This window comes from Stenella coeruleoalba (assembly GCF_951394435.1).
Source record: "Stenella coeruleoalba genome assembly, chromosome: 10".
NCBI classification, from domain to species: Eukaryota; Metazoa; Chordata; class Mammalia; order Artiodactyla; family Delphinidae; genus Stenella; species Stenella coeruleoalba.
Genome location: NC_137156.1, coordinates 26,577,579 through 26,592,521, shown reverse-complemented (window position 1 = coordinate 26,592,521; position 14,943 = coordinate 26,577,579). Strand labels below are relative to the sequence as shown.

At 48.8% G+C, this 14,943-nt stretch overlaps 1 protein-coding gene across 2 annotated transcripts in view; it reads right to left on the bottom strand.

Annotated features, from left to right (window-relative positions):
* TRAM2 (translocation associated membrane protein 2) overlaps positions 1-14,943 on the bottom strand; it is a 76,240-nt gene that overhangs the window by 19,231 nt on the left and 42,066 nt on the right. The gene's annotated exons all lie outside the window — the stretch shown is intronic.

Genomic DNA, 14,943 nt, shown 5'->3' with positions numbered 1-14,943 from the left:
TGTTTTTATTTTTTTGATATTGATGGTTTTTTTTTTTTTTTTGCCAAACCACGCAGCTTGTGGGATCTCAGTTCCTGGACCAGAGATTGAACCCAGGCCACGGCAGTGAAAGCCCAGAATTGTAACCACTAGGCCACCAGGGAACCCACACCTCCCTCTTTTTCAAAAAAATTGAAGTATAGTTGATTTATAATATTGTGTCAGTTACAGGTGTACAGCAAAATGGTTCAGCTATATATATTTTTTAGATTATGTTCCAGTATAGGTTATTACAAGATATTGAATATAGTCCCTTGTGCTATCCGTTAAATGCTTGTTGCTTGTCTATTTTATATATAGTCGTGTGCATCTATTAATCCCATACTCCTAATTTATCCCTCCCACCACCTTCCCCTCTGGTAACTAACTATAAGCTTGTTTTCTATGTCTATCTGTTTCTGTTTTGTAAACAGATTTATTGTATTATTTTTTAGATTCCACATATGAGTGATACCATATTTGTCTCTGACTTACTTCACTTAGTATGATAATCTCTAGGTCCATCCATGTTGCTGCAAATGGCATTATTTCATTCTTTTTTATGGCTGAGTGATACTCCATTGTGTGTGCGTGTGCAAAACTCCTTCTTTATCCAGAAAAAAAAAGATGAAAACTTTAATTCAAAAAGATACATGCACCCCAGTGTTCACAGCAGCACTATTTACAAGAGCCAAGACATGGAAGCAACCTAAGTGTCCATCAACAGACAAATGGATAAAGAAAATGTCATTTATTTCCTGTGTGACTCTGGAGCACCTCTGACCTTTCTGTGCCTCAGATTCCTCATCTGTAAAATGAGGATAACAGTTCCTGTACTGCAGGGTTACTGTGAGAATGAGGTGACTTCAAAAGTGCAAAGCGCTTACTTAGAATAGTGTCTGGTGCACAGTAAGCGCTATACATGTATTTGCTATTGTTTTTGTGGTTGTTGGGCTATTGTGAGGATTAAACGAGATAATCTGTATGCAAGATACTTATCAGTGCCTATAACCATGGTAGGCATGCACTAAATAGTAGTTTAATAAAATATTATTTCGTAGTAATAAATTAGATGGAATCCCAGGTGTCTAAGTTTTGTAAAGCTCTGCTACTACAGCCTCTCTCTCCGCGGACAGAGGAGGATTCGTGCCTTCGTTCCAGTTGGCAGGCCTGGATCCCTGGTGCTCTGTGGCCCGCCCTCCCCCAAGCAGACACATTGGCCCCCTTTCCAGCTGTGCTGCCTTCGTGCTGAGTCACACATGAGTCATCTCTCTTTGCTGGGATGCGTTTACCAGAAGGCAGGCCAGGGTGGGTGAGTTTCAGGGTGGCTGCAGAGCGAAGCAGAGCTGATTGGGTCACTCTGGGAGTCAACCCATGACCCCGCCACCCTGGACTGGGAGAATGCACTGGTGGTCGGGGGGTGGGGGTGGGGTGGGAGGGGGCAGTAAAGACATGGAGCGCATGAACTTTGAGATCAGACAAGCTTTCCCTTTTCCTCTCCCTCCTACCTTCCACAAAGACCCTACTCTGTGAGAGCCACTGGGCTAATTATTGAAACACGGAGATAAAAGATGCTGCCCTGGCTTCAGAGAGCACAGACCAGTGGGGAGACTGACAAATAAATGTACAATGACCTACAGACAGGCAGACAGCCACACAGGGAGCCAAGGCAATGGAGGGCCGACTCCAGCTGGGGCAGACCCTCAGGGTAAACAGGAAGATATAGAAACTTGAGAACAAGCTGGGGCAGTCAGGTGTGGGGAGGAGGGCATCCTGGGCGGAGGACGCAGCATCTCAAGGATGCAGGCAAGGAGGATGCAGTGCTGCAGGCAGCCAGGGTACCACGTCAAGGGGTGTGGACTTTATCCTGAAGGCAAGGTGGAAACATCAAAGAATTCAAACTCAATAGGAAAATGAACAAATCTGGGCTTCAGAAAGTTTACTCTGGCAGCAGTAAACAGCATCGTGCCTGGAGGTAGACACCAGTGATGCAGGTAAGGAACCACAGGGACCTGAATTAAAGGGGAAAACGGAACAGGGAGGGAGGAGGGCCATCAGCGGCAGAGACCTGGTAAGACTAGGTGACTGACCTGGGAAGGGACTGAGATCAGGGAGGGGAATCAGCACCGAGGACCGAGGAGGAAGCATGCGAGGAAGGGAAGAGATGGGCATCAGCACCGAGGACCGAGGAGGAAACATGCGAGGAAGGGAAGAGATGGGCATCAGCACCGAGGACCGAGGAGGAAACATGCGAGGAAGGGAAGAGATGGGCGTATGGGTCAGCCTCTCCTTCCTGCCCTTCCATCATAGGGCTGGCATTACCCTTGCCCTGCCTTCTTCATAAGGGAGGATCAAAGGAGACTAATTAGATGGCAGCATATTTTGAAACTATAAAATAACTAAACACATGCAAAGTTTCACTATCGAGAGCAGCCTTATGAGGCAAAATAGGATTTATCCTCAATCAAACGAGCATGGTCCCAAAGCAGTTAAATGACGTGTCAAGACTTTGGATTATCCATCTTAAAGCCTCTTCAAATCACCTCCATTCGTCACCCCATATACTATGGTTCCAAAGAGATGTGACCAGAGCCTTGAAACCTTGAAACAAGAATGGATGGATAGACTAATACATTCTCTTTTCCTTTGCTGATGAGAGCTCCTTGCATGTTTATTCATCCACTAATAAACCACGTGCAGGGCCCCGTGCTGGGGGACAGCAGGGTACGAGGGCATGGCCCTGCCCTCTCAGAGCTTAGCCAGTGCACACCAAATTCTCTACACCTAAAAACCAGAGGCCAACAACAACAGCAAAAACAAAAAACAACCAGATTGAAAAATGGGCAAAGATTTGCCGGAATATGGATGGACCTAGAGATTATCATACTAAGTGAAGTGAGTCAGACAGACAGAGAAAGACAAATACCATGTGATATCACTTATATGTGGAATCTAAAATATGATAGAGGGGCTTCCCTGGTGGCGCAGTGGTTGAGAGTCCGCCTGCCGATGCAGGGGACACGGGTTTGTGCCCCGGTCCGGGAAGATCCCACATGCCGCGGAGCGGCTGGGCCCGTGAGCCATGGCCGCTGAGCCTGCGCGTCTGGAGCCTGTGCTCCGCAATGAGAGAGGCCACAACATTGAGAGGCCCGCGTACCGCAAAAAAAAATAATAAAATAAAATATGATACAAACGAACTTATGTACAAAACAAAAACAGACTCACAGACACAGAGAACAAACTTATGGTTACCAAAGTGGAGAGGGAGAGGAGGGATAAATTAGGAGTTTGGGATTAGCAAATACAACCTACTATAGATAAAATAAACAACAAGGTCCTACTGTATAGCGCCCAGGGTACTATCATTAGGGAAATGTAGATCAAAACCGCAATGAGATACCATCTCAAACCCATGAGAATAGCCACAATTTAAAACAAAAAAAACCAAACAAACAAAAAACAGAAAATAACAAGTGTTGACGAGGGTGTGGACAAATTGGAACCTTTGTGCATTGTTTGTGAAAATGTAAAATGGTACAGTCACTATCAGAAACAGCAAGATGATTCCTTAGAAAACTAACAATAGAACTACCAGATGGTCCAGCAATCCTACTTCTGGATACAGACTCAAAAGAACTGGAAGCAGGATCTTGATGAAATATCTGTACACCCAGGTTCATAGCACTATTCACAACAGCCAAAGGTAGAAACTACCCAAGTGTCTATCAACAGATGAATGGAAAGACAAAATGTGGTCTATACGTACAACAGAACATTATTCAGCCTTAAAAAGGAAGGAAATCCTGTCACATGCCACACAGAGATGAACCTAAAGGACATAACGCTAAGGGAAATAAGCCGTCACTAAAAGACGAATACTGTATGATTCCATCACAGGAGCTTCCCAGAGGAGGAAAATTCACAGAGACAGAAAGAACGGCGGTTGGCAGGGGCTGGGGGCAGGGAGCATGGGGAGTTGCTGTTTAACGAATACAGTCTCGGTTTTGCAATGAAGAGTTCTGGAGGTTGCACAACAGTGTGAATGTACTTAGCACGACTGAACCGCACACCCAGAGATGATTAAGATGGTCCATTTCACGGTGTGTGCATTTCGCTATAATTTAAAAAAAACACCAGGCCAGGTGTGATCAGTGCTGTGATGTGGCAGGAAATGAGGAGGGGCAGGGCCCTGGGGAGGAAGGGTCACTGAACGCAGGCCAGAGAGCTGGTGAGGGTGGAGTGGTCCGGGCGGAGGCATCCGGGGAAGGTCCAGCTGGACAGAGGATTGGCGTGACCTGCAGAGCAGGGGTGGGCAAGCCATGCCACGGGGGGCTCCCCCGACAGATCGTGGTAAGTCACGCTTCCAAAGGCAAGGGAAGGTTCTGGAGGACTGAGTCACAGACGCGCTCTTCCTGCCAGGTGGATGGGCTGGGGGGCCGGAATGGGACCGGGAGGGCAGTCAGGAGGCACTCACAGGAGCCCAGGCTGGGGGGTGGGAGCGCCCTGCACTCAGATGGCGGCAGTGTGGTGGAGAAGACAAGTTGGGAGAGGTGTGGGTGATGGAACCAAAAGGACCAGCTGGCAGACTGGCCGTGGAGAAAGACCCTGAAGTTCCCTCTGGCATCTGTCTGCCCTCTGTAGCCCCCGAGCTTTCAGAATGCTTCAGCGTGCTGTCTCATTTGATCCCTGTAACCACCCACAGCGTGGGCAGAGGGGATGAAGAAACAGGGTTCACAGGGTAAAGGGACAGGGGCCATTTCTCAGATCTCCCAGTGTCCGGCCGCCCCGCCCCCCCGCTGGTAAGAAGCTGCTGCTTTGATCTCTCTCCCTACAACAGAACAAGCAGCATGGTATCCAGATACTCACGGGCTGTGCTCTGATGCAGGCAGATTACCTCTGCTGCTTGCCCCTTGTCTGCTGCCTGCCTGCTTTTCAACAGGGCAGGAAAGTAGATTGGTTTGGCCCCTTCTGCTTGCCACAGAGCTGTGGAGGTTGGAACTTTGTGTTTTTCCAAGAGGCTATACACAAATGGATATTTTGGGGGTTTTTTTCTTTTTAAATTTTTGGCTGCTCACTAATTCTTATAAAAATCCTCTCACTCCCCAAGTTAGAGCTCTGACCCTTTAAGCAGTGCCCCTATCCTGCATGAGGTCTCAGAAAGAACGGCGATGGTCTGGCAGTGAGCGACTGTGAGCGACTGTGATTTTTTAGAAGAGTATGTTTCAGCACATCTCTGAGCTCTTAGACCAGAGAAGCGATTCTGGCCCTGAGTCACGGCAAAACGCCCGCAGAGACCAGGTGGGGAATGCAATGAGCAAAGTGGTCCGTGCGTCTTAAGATAAATCCTTTCAGCACAGAGGCCGCTGCACTAAACAGGGAACGGTCTTCAGTGCCACAATATGCTCCCCACTGTTTTTCCTTAGCTCTAGGGCCCTCTTGGTCTGTCTTCCACATTTCCACTTTGAGAGAGAAACAAGTTTAAGATCCACTTCCATTTCAACCTTACTTAAAGAAAAACAATTCAAACTGGGATACATGGTGGCTGCCAGGCAGTCTTAATGTCGGGAAGACATTAGAGAGGAGTGGAGACTGTGGCAAAGTGCAGAGTGCATGTCCCAAGGGGTGAAGGAAGGAGTGGGGAAGGCGCTGGGAGGGGTGTGGCCCCATATTTCAAAAGCAAAGAGAGAAATCCCTACGTGAATCATCTGATTTTAAAATGCCGGTGACTAATTCCAAAATTGTAAAAACACTTTATGGGCCAACACCAAACTGGCTAAGGAAAATACACAAGCCAACTCTGACCACAGGCCACCAATTTGCAATCCCTAGCCCAGACGACCCCTGACACCTCCCAACACCCATATTCTGTGAGCCCTCTTTCCTATGCAACACCATGGAGTAGGTCAGTATATTCCCCTGAAGGGTTAACCTCACCCTGGAAGGAACACCTTCAATAACGACCCACACTCTGTGGATGTTATCCTGTCTTCATTCAAAAGTGACACTTGCTTTGTTTATCTCTGATCAAAGTTTAAAAAGAGAGTCAACGTGATCAATAAGGGCCTGGCTGTCCTGACAACCTCAGGTGGAGCTTGCCCTTTAGGAGCAGCGCTCTTACTGGCCTCCTGTTTTTTTTTTTTTTTTTTTTTTGTGGTACGTGGGCTTCTCACCGCCGTGGCGTCTCCCGTTGCGGAGCACAGGCTCCGGACGCGCAGGCTCAGCGGCCATGGCTCACGGGCCCAGCCGCTCTGCGGCATGTGGGATCCTTCCGGACCGGGACACGAACCCGTGTCCCCTGCATCGGCAGGCGGACCCTCAACCACTGTGCCACCAGGGAAGCCCTGGCCTCCTGTTTTGTTTCCTATGACTAATAGACATTTTCTTGTTTCCCCTGGTGTCACCTGTAAGCAGCTTCTCCCGCATGCCTTCACAGGTCCCATCTTGTCCGGATACAGCTGTGCAGTCTCTGACCTCCTCCCCGGGACCTCAGCTGGCCCGTGGCCACCTGTGGCTGACGCTCCATCTGCTCTTTACATCCCCTTAAAGTCCGGGCACCTGCCAACGAGGCTTCTGCCTTTGTCCGAAAACCTGGTGGCTTAAAGAGCATCACTGCACAATGTGGATGCCTCCTTTCTCTCCCGGCTTTCTTCCTAAGCCCTGCAAACCTGGATTTGTAAAAGTTACTTTCTATTGCTTTTTGTGCTTTTGGCCAACTCTGTTTTCCCATTATCTTGAATCTTTTACAATATATATAAATCCAGAACTTAGGTATGAAAAAATACCATAAGCAAAATCAAAAGGCAAGTGATGACCAAGGGGAAAATGTTTACAATTCGGATCATAAACAAAGGCTAATCTCGCTAATGTATGAAGAGCACCTAGAACCTAAGCATGAAGAGATAACAAACGCAACAGAAGAATGGGCAAAGGGTATGAACGGACAGTTCACAGAGAAACACAGATGGCCCTTATACATTTAAAAGGATGCTCAACCTCGCACAGAAGAGAAATGAAGGGACTTCCCTGGTGGTCCAGTGGTAAAGAATCCACCTTCCAATGCAGGGGACAGGGGTTGGATATCTGGTCCGAGAACTAAGATCCCACATGCAGCGGAGCAACTAAGCTCGCACGCCACAACTACTGAGCCCGCACGCCTCAACTAGAGAGCCTGCATACCTCAACCTACAGAGCCCACATGCTCTGGAGCCCACGTGCCACAACTACAGAACCCATGAGCTCTGGAGCCCACGCGCTGCAACTAGAGAGAGAAAACCCACACAACACAACTAGAGAGAAGCCTACATGCCGCAACGAAGAGCCCACGTGCTGCAACGAAAGATTCCACATGCCACAATGAAAGACACCACATGCCGCGATGAAGATCCCACGTGCCACAACTAAGACCCAATGCAGCCAAAAATAATAAACAAACAAACAAATATTTTTTTAAAATATGCCAGACTTACCCGGTGGCACAGTGGGGGTAAGCTGGGATGAAGTGAGAGAGTGGCATGGACATATATACACTACCAAATGTAAAATCAATAGCTAGTGGGAAGCAGCCACACAGCACAGGGAGATCAGCTCGGTGCTTTGTGACCACCTAGAGGGGTGGGATAGGGAGGGTGGGAGGGAGACGCAAGAGGGAAGAGATAAGGGGATATATGTATATGTATGGCTGATTCACTTTGTTATAAAGCAGAAACTAACACACCAGTGTAGAGCAATTATACTCCAATAAAGATGTTTTTTAAAAAAAAAAAAGAATCCACCTGCCAGTGCAGGGGACACAGATTCCAGCCCTGGTCCAGGAAGATCCCACATGCTGTGGAGCGACTAAGCCCGTGCACCACAACTACTGAGCCTGCGCTCTAGAGCCCACATGCCTCAACTAGAGAGCCTGCGTACCTCAAACTACAGAGCCCACGCGCTATGGAGCCTGCGCACCACAACTAGAGAGAAACCCGTGTGCCACAACTAAGACCCGAGGCAGCCAAAAATAATAAATAACAAATAAAATAAAATATATATTTAAAAAAAATATGCCGGACTTCCCCGGTGGCAGAGTGGTTAAGAATCCTCCTGCCAATGCAGGGGGCATGGGTTCGAGCCCTGGTCGGGGAAGATCCCACATGCTGTGGAGCAACTAAGGCCGTGCACCACAACTACTGAGCCCACGTGCCACAACTACAGAAGCGCGTGTGTCTAGAGCCCATGCTCCACAAGAGAAGCCACTGCAGTGAGAAGCCCGCGCACCGTGACGAAGAGTAGCCCCTGCTCTCCGCAACTAAAGAAAGCCCGCGCGCAGCAACGAAGACCCAACGCAGCCATAAATAAATAAAATTATAAAAAAAAAAATGCCACTCTTCTCTGTAACATTCTGTTTAAAAAAAAGAAAAAGAAGAGAAATGAGCTACAACTACAATGAGATATCATGTCATCCCTATCAGATTGGCAGCAATCCAAAGCTTGACACACACTCTTGCTGAGGCTACAGGGAAAGAGGCTCTCTCTCACACTGCTGGTGGGATGCAAAATGGACCACCTCTTCGGAAGGGCAATTTGGTAATTTCCATCGTGATTACAAACACATCAGCCCTTGGATGTGGCAATTCCACTTCTGGGAATTTATCACACAGCCGTACCTGCCACGTTCAAAATGACACATGCACAAGGTTGCGCACAGCAGCATGGTTTTTGACAATAAACTGATGGAAACAACCCAAGAAGTTTTCATCTAGGGAGGACCGGGTAAACAGACCAGAGTTATAAACACGGGGGCTTATAACACGCAGTTGTAACAAGCTGTGGCTGTGGACCACAGTGCCAGCCTCTCCGTGGATCCCAGGGGTGCACACTGCTGCATGTATGTCCACCCCAGGACCAGTGAATCAGAAACTTGGGCATGGCCCAGGGATCTGTGCTTAAATTCCCCAGGGGATTCTGACACACGTACTGATATAAACAGTGGAGCCATTTTTAAAAATCAGGGAGAAATGAAGGGCAAGAACAGGTAAAACTAAGCAGGAAACGTGAAAACAGAAGAGCGGTTGCTTTGGGAGGGGGTGTTGACTGCAGGGGCCTGAGAAGGTCGGGAGCGCTGTCTCCCCACCTGGTGCGCACAGATGTAAAAATTCATCACACTGTGCCCTTAAGAACGTGTGTGTTGTGTGTGCTTTACTATTGTATAAACCGCCTCGTCTGTGGTACTCTATCATGGCAGCCCTAGCAAACTAACACACACACACACCCTCCCCCTCCCCTCCCCCTCCCCCTCCCCCTCCCCCTCTCTCTCTCTCTCTCTCTCTCTCTCTCCCAGGCTGCCCGGAGAATTAAAGAATCTGCAGAGCTACCATTTTAACCCCAGACTGCATGATTTGTAATCTATTTTCTCCAGTTTTATAGAAGGTAGGAAGACAGGGATATTTTTATGATGTAAAAATGTAGCAAAAAATGAGAGATGCAGCAAAAATGAGAGATGCACTAAAGAGAATTTGGAAATAAGAGTGCCCAGCCTCTACGTAGTTTTCCTGATGTACCATTCCCTTTTATAAGGCTAATATAACCCGGCCTGTGGCCTTCAAGAAAGAAATATCTCAGTAACTCCTGGTGCCAGGCCCACACTCAGCCCCACGGCTGTTTCTAAGTCTGAGGCTTCTACTTACAACCGGCCTGGGCAGACAACATGCAGCGCGTGAAGAGCACCTGCGAGGCGGAAGGTGTGAACTTTTTGTTAATTCACTGAGAGCCATAAAGAGGAAACAGCTCCTCGAGATCACATACCAAAAAATGTCTAAAGTCACGGCCTTTTTTTTTTTTAACTTGGATAAAAATAACATCAAGTTCATTGTTAAATTAAGGACAAAAAACTATTTCAGTAAGAACAACCGAGTAAGAAAAAAACATGATCCTGGCTAGACAGGAGAAGAAAAGATTTGATCAGGAGAAATGGGAGTGCAGGGGAGGGGAGGCAGCCGTTCAGAGATGCTACCGGCGTGGTCAGCTTCAGCTGGTTAACAATTAGCCACAGTGACTCAACTTAGTGGTTCTTGCTGAAACCTCTAGAAGCTCCACGTGGGATAAATTCTCCGGGCTGTAACAGGGGATTGGACAAAAATCAAGTCTAGGAGGGAAAGGGACACACTTCCGAGGTGCTGTTACCTGGAGGTGACCTCTTACAGTCCCTCCACTTTCCTGCACGACTGTTATACTTAAATAATAACTGCTATGGTCTGAACGTTTGTGTCCCCTGCCAAGTTCACATGTTGGAATCCTAACCCCCAAAGATGATGGTATTAGTGGGTGGGGCCTTTGGGGAGGTGTTTATAAACCATAAGCATGGAGCGAGCCCTCATGCATGGACTTAGTGCCCTTATAAAAGAGCCTCCAGGGATTCCCTGGTGGCGCAGTGGTTGAGAGCCGCCTGCCGATGCGGGGGAAATGGGTTCGTGCCCCGGTCCAGGAAGATCCCACATGCCACGGAGCGGCTGGGCCCGTGAGCCATGGTCGCTGAGCCTGCGCGTCCGGAGCCTGTGCTCCGCAACAGGAGAGGCCACAGCAGTGAGAGGCCCGCGTACCGCAAAAAAAAAAAAAAAAAGAGGCTCCAGAGAGCTCCCTTACCCGCCCACCACGTAAGGACACAGCAAGAAGTCTGTGACCTGGCAGAGGGTCCTCACCTGACCAGGCTGCACCCTGATCTCAGACGTCCAGCCTCCAGAACTGTGAGAAGTAAATTTCTGTTTATAAGCCACCCAGTCTGCAGTATTTCGTTATAGCAGCCTGAACAGACTAAGGAAGTTTAGTAAGTAGTTTCTGCTTACTGATAAAATAAAAGATCAAGTCCAGGTCTGGCTATAAGCCCCACTCTTCCTCAGATGCCAGCCAATACAGCGACGGCAGTGAAGACTCTGGTTTATTTTCTCTTATCCATATGGACAGGACCTTAGGGCCAAAGGGGATCCTGGCCGCTGTTCGGCCCGAGGGCCCAGGATGGACCCAGATCTCTGCCTTCCTCATTGGGTCCCCTGGGCCATGCCCACCAGCCCGTTTGGCAACCCAACCTTCCCACAGCTACCGTGGGCCCTGGTGCTGCACGGGGTGTGAGGGGCCCAGCCCCCTCCTCTGCCCTTACTGCTGTATCCTTGGGAATGCCCAGCAACTCTCTCCCTTGGTATAAAAGGACAAGGTCAGGCTCTTTGAGTCTCAAGTCTCCTGTAGCTGGACAGACCACAGGTCCGGGTTGGGCAGCTTTCGTCTGTAATCAAGTCAGGTTTCCTCCTCCGGAGCCCCTGTCGTCCACCTGTCTCTTCCCTTTTTGTCCCCCACAAGCTCATCTTACAAACAGGGGCTCGGTTTGATATGTGATGCCAATCTTCCGAGTACATGATACAAGCACAAGACAAGACTAACTCCCACCAGCTAGCAAGGGAACAAAACACACTCTGAGCCCTGGACAAAGGCCTTCGCTGAATGAGGCTTTAAAACCACCTGTCTGGGCTTCCCTGGTGGCGCAGTGGTTGAGAGTCCGCCTGCCAATGCAGGGGACACGGGTTCATGCCCCGGTCCGGGAAGATCCCACATGCCGCGGAGCGGCTGGGCCCGTGAGCCATGGCCGCTGAGCCTGCGCGTCCGGAGCCTGTGCTCCGCAACGGGAGAGGCCACAACAGTGAGAGGCCCGCGTACCGCAAAAAAAAACAACAAAAAACCAAAAACCATCTGTCTGAGGTTGTTTTGATGGGGCCGTGTGTCTCATCTTGGAAGGGCTGTGAGAACAAGGGCCACGCTATGGTGTGGGAGGGTCCCGGGCTTTTCATTTCCAGCTGCTAAATGCTACACAGCAGCTGGTGGTGATAAAACCACCCGGACCAACAGAGCCAGGGGATGGGTCCTTGTCCCCTTTGCTTACTGTGAAACCAACCCTTCTCTCCAAGAGGCCCCTCGCGCCCAGCCGTCTCGCTCTAGGTGCCCATGACTTCTGGGCAGCAGCGGCCCAGCTGGAAACCAAATCCACCCAGTGACGGCACCCCCTCCCCCGCTCCTAGACGCAACAGTTATAGCAAAACCAAAACTGGACGAGAACAGAAAGATGCAAATGAGTTACTGGATTTACAGGGTTTCCCTCTCTTACCTTTGGGGTTGGAAGCACAGGGTCATCCGCAAGTCTACTTAGAGCTTTTCACCCAGGGCAGCAGCACTTCAAATACCTGGGGATCTCGTTACCATGAAGGTTCCGGTGCAGAAGGTCTGAAGTGGGGCCTGGAGTCTGTGTTTCTAACAAGTTCCCAGGTGATGCTGGTTTGTGGACAACCTGCGTAGCAAGTGCCTCCTGGACTCCTGTCTTAAGGAATCGCTGGGGTTGACACAGCGACCTCCACCCTCGATTTGACAGGTGGGGATGGAGACCCAGACGCTACACAGTTTGCCCAAGACAACTCAGCAAACTAGTAGCACAACTCAAAAGAACCTGGTACATTTTAGCCTGTCTGGGGTCACCTGTTCTACATCAGAAGGGGAGCCAGCAGGCCATGAGTCTGTCTGTGGGAAGACTCAAGCCTCTATTCTTTGCTGACCTTTTACAGTCTATATACTTCTGGCCATAGCAGATACTCTGTGGTATTTGAATCAGAAAGACTTGGAGTGTAATGGCAAGACCAGACACATGACATTTTATTCCTTGCCGGAGCTGGGCTGGGTGTATGGTTGCAGATAAAATACAGGACAGTCAGTGAACCTGGAATTCCAGACAAACAGAGAATACTTTTCTAGTATAATTATGTCCCACATATACTTTGAGATATACTTACACTAAAAAAAGTACCTGCTGTTTATCTGAAATGCCAATTTAACAGGTGGTCTTGGATTTTTCATTTGCTAAGTCTGGCAACCCTAACAGGTGGGAATGAGAGACAGGATATGGTGACAAGAACATTTCCTGCTTAGGGACCTTTCTGGTGGTGCAGTGGTTAAGAATCCGCCTGCCAATGCAGGGGACACGGGTTCGAGCCCTGGTCCAGGAAGATCCCACATGCCGCGGAGCAACTAAGCCCGTGCACCACAACTACTGAGCCTGTGCTCTAGAGCCCGTGAGCCACAACTACTGGGCCCACGTGCCACAACTACTGAAGCCCGCACACCTAGAGCCCGTGCTCCAGAACAAGAGAAGCCACCACAATGAGAAGCCTGCGCAGTGCAACAAAGAGTAGCCCCCGCTCACCGCAGCTAGAGAAAGCCCGCGCACAGCAACGAAGACCCAATGCAGCCAAAAATAAATTAATTAAAATTTATAAATAAAAAAAAACCATTTCCTGCTTCATCGCTGTTGACCTTAAAGAAAACCCCAAGGACGCCGGCACTGCCCCGAGATGCACAACTTCTGACTGCAACAACTGTGCCCATCTCCTCTTTGAGTTCATCTCTATGAACAGAGCTTAATCTTCTTAACTAGCTATTATAATGTGAGAGAATCATATATTTACAGCTAGTACTATGAGTTGAACCATGTCCCCACAAAACTCCCATGAGTTCCTAACCCCCAGCACTTCAGAATGTGAGCTTATTTGGAGTTAGGGTTATTGCAGATGTAAAGAGTTAAGATGAGGCCATAGTAGAGTAGAATGGGTCCTAATCCAACATGACTGGTGTCCCTTTAGAAAGGGGAAACGGGACGCAGAGGCTACCATGGACACAGGGTAAAGACTGGTGTCCTGCTGCCACAAGCCAGGGAGCATGGCCCTGCTAACACCTTGATCTTGGACTTGTACAATACGTTACATTTCTGTTGTTTAAGCCACTCACCTTGTGGTATGTTTGTCACCACTGGCCTATAAGCACATGCTGGGAGCCGGGAAGAAGACAGGAGAGAAGGAGAGGGAGGAAAGGAAACAGGTAAAAAACCTCATCAGCATTCCCACTGGCTATTTTCTATAGAACTTGAAAACCTCTGCTGAGGGAGGATGAGGGATTTAGAAACAGTAGATCACGTTGTATGAAAACCATTACTGCTCTCCTAAAATTCACATTTTAAACACTGAGTTGAACGAGTTACAGGCCACTTAAAGAAGCAGCTTAGAAATCAGAATTGACCCTGGTTATACAAACAGGATCCATTCCCAGGCACCTGCAGCCTTAAAGCGATTTGTGGGGGGAGGGCTTTAAATTCGCAACCTCCACGGGCCTCGGTTATGAACCGCTTCTTTCCCGTGAGAAATCTGCCCTCCTCTGCAACTTATAAACCAAACATCATCACCCTGGGTTTGGTGATCAAGGCGCTCAAAACAAAATTAAACAGGCTACTCTGATTGCACCGTCTCTCTGGATGATCTGCTTGTCCTATTTCAAAGAGCCCCTAATGGCCAAGATTTAAATAAAAGTCAGGCTCCGTAGCAATAGTTGATCCTCTCTTTCAGTACGGATTTTATGTCCCTTCACCTCTACCCAGGCCTTCTTCTGGCCTGGAGGAGGATTCTAGGGGTAGACTTGCATCGCCCCACCCTAGACAAATGCCGAACCTTGCAGGCTCCTGTCACACTGGCCTTCCTTCAGTGACTAGCGTGCGCCAAGGTGTCTGTGCCTCACTTGAGGCCTTCGCACATGCCGATCCCTGTGCCTGGAACGTTCTTTCTTCTGCCCAGACCCCCTCCCTAAACCCCCCTACACCACCTGCACACACGCTCGGTTCAGAAGGCAGTTTCCCAGAAACACCTGGTCATCACCCTTTGATTTTTCCTTACCACACAACCTTGTATATTTCCTTCACTACCCTTATCACAACTATAATTATTTATTGTTTGCTGTGTATTATCTATTCTCTCCCTAATAAACAGTAAGTTCCGTGAGTCACAGATCAGACATGTTTTATAATTACTTTATAGTCCAGGCCTGACACACAGCAGGCACACAAATATGTCTGTATTAATCAATTAATTA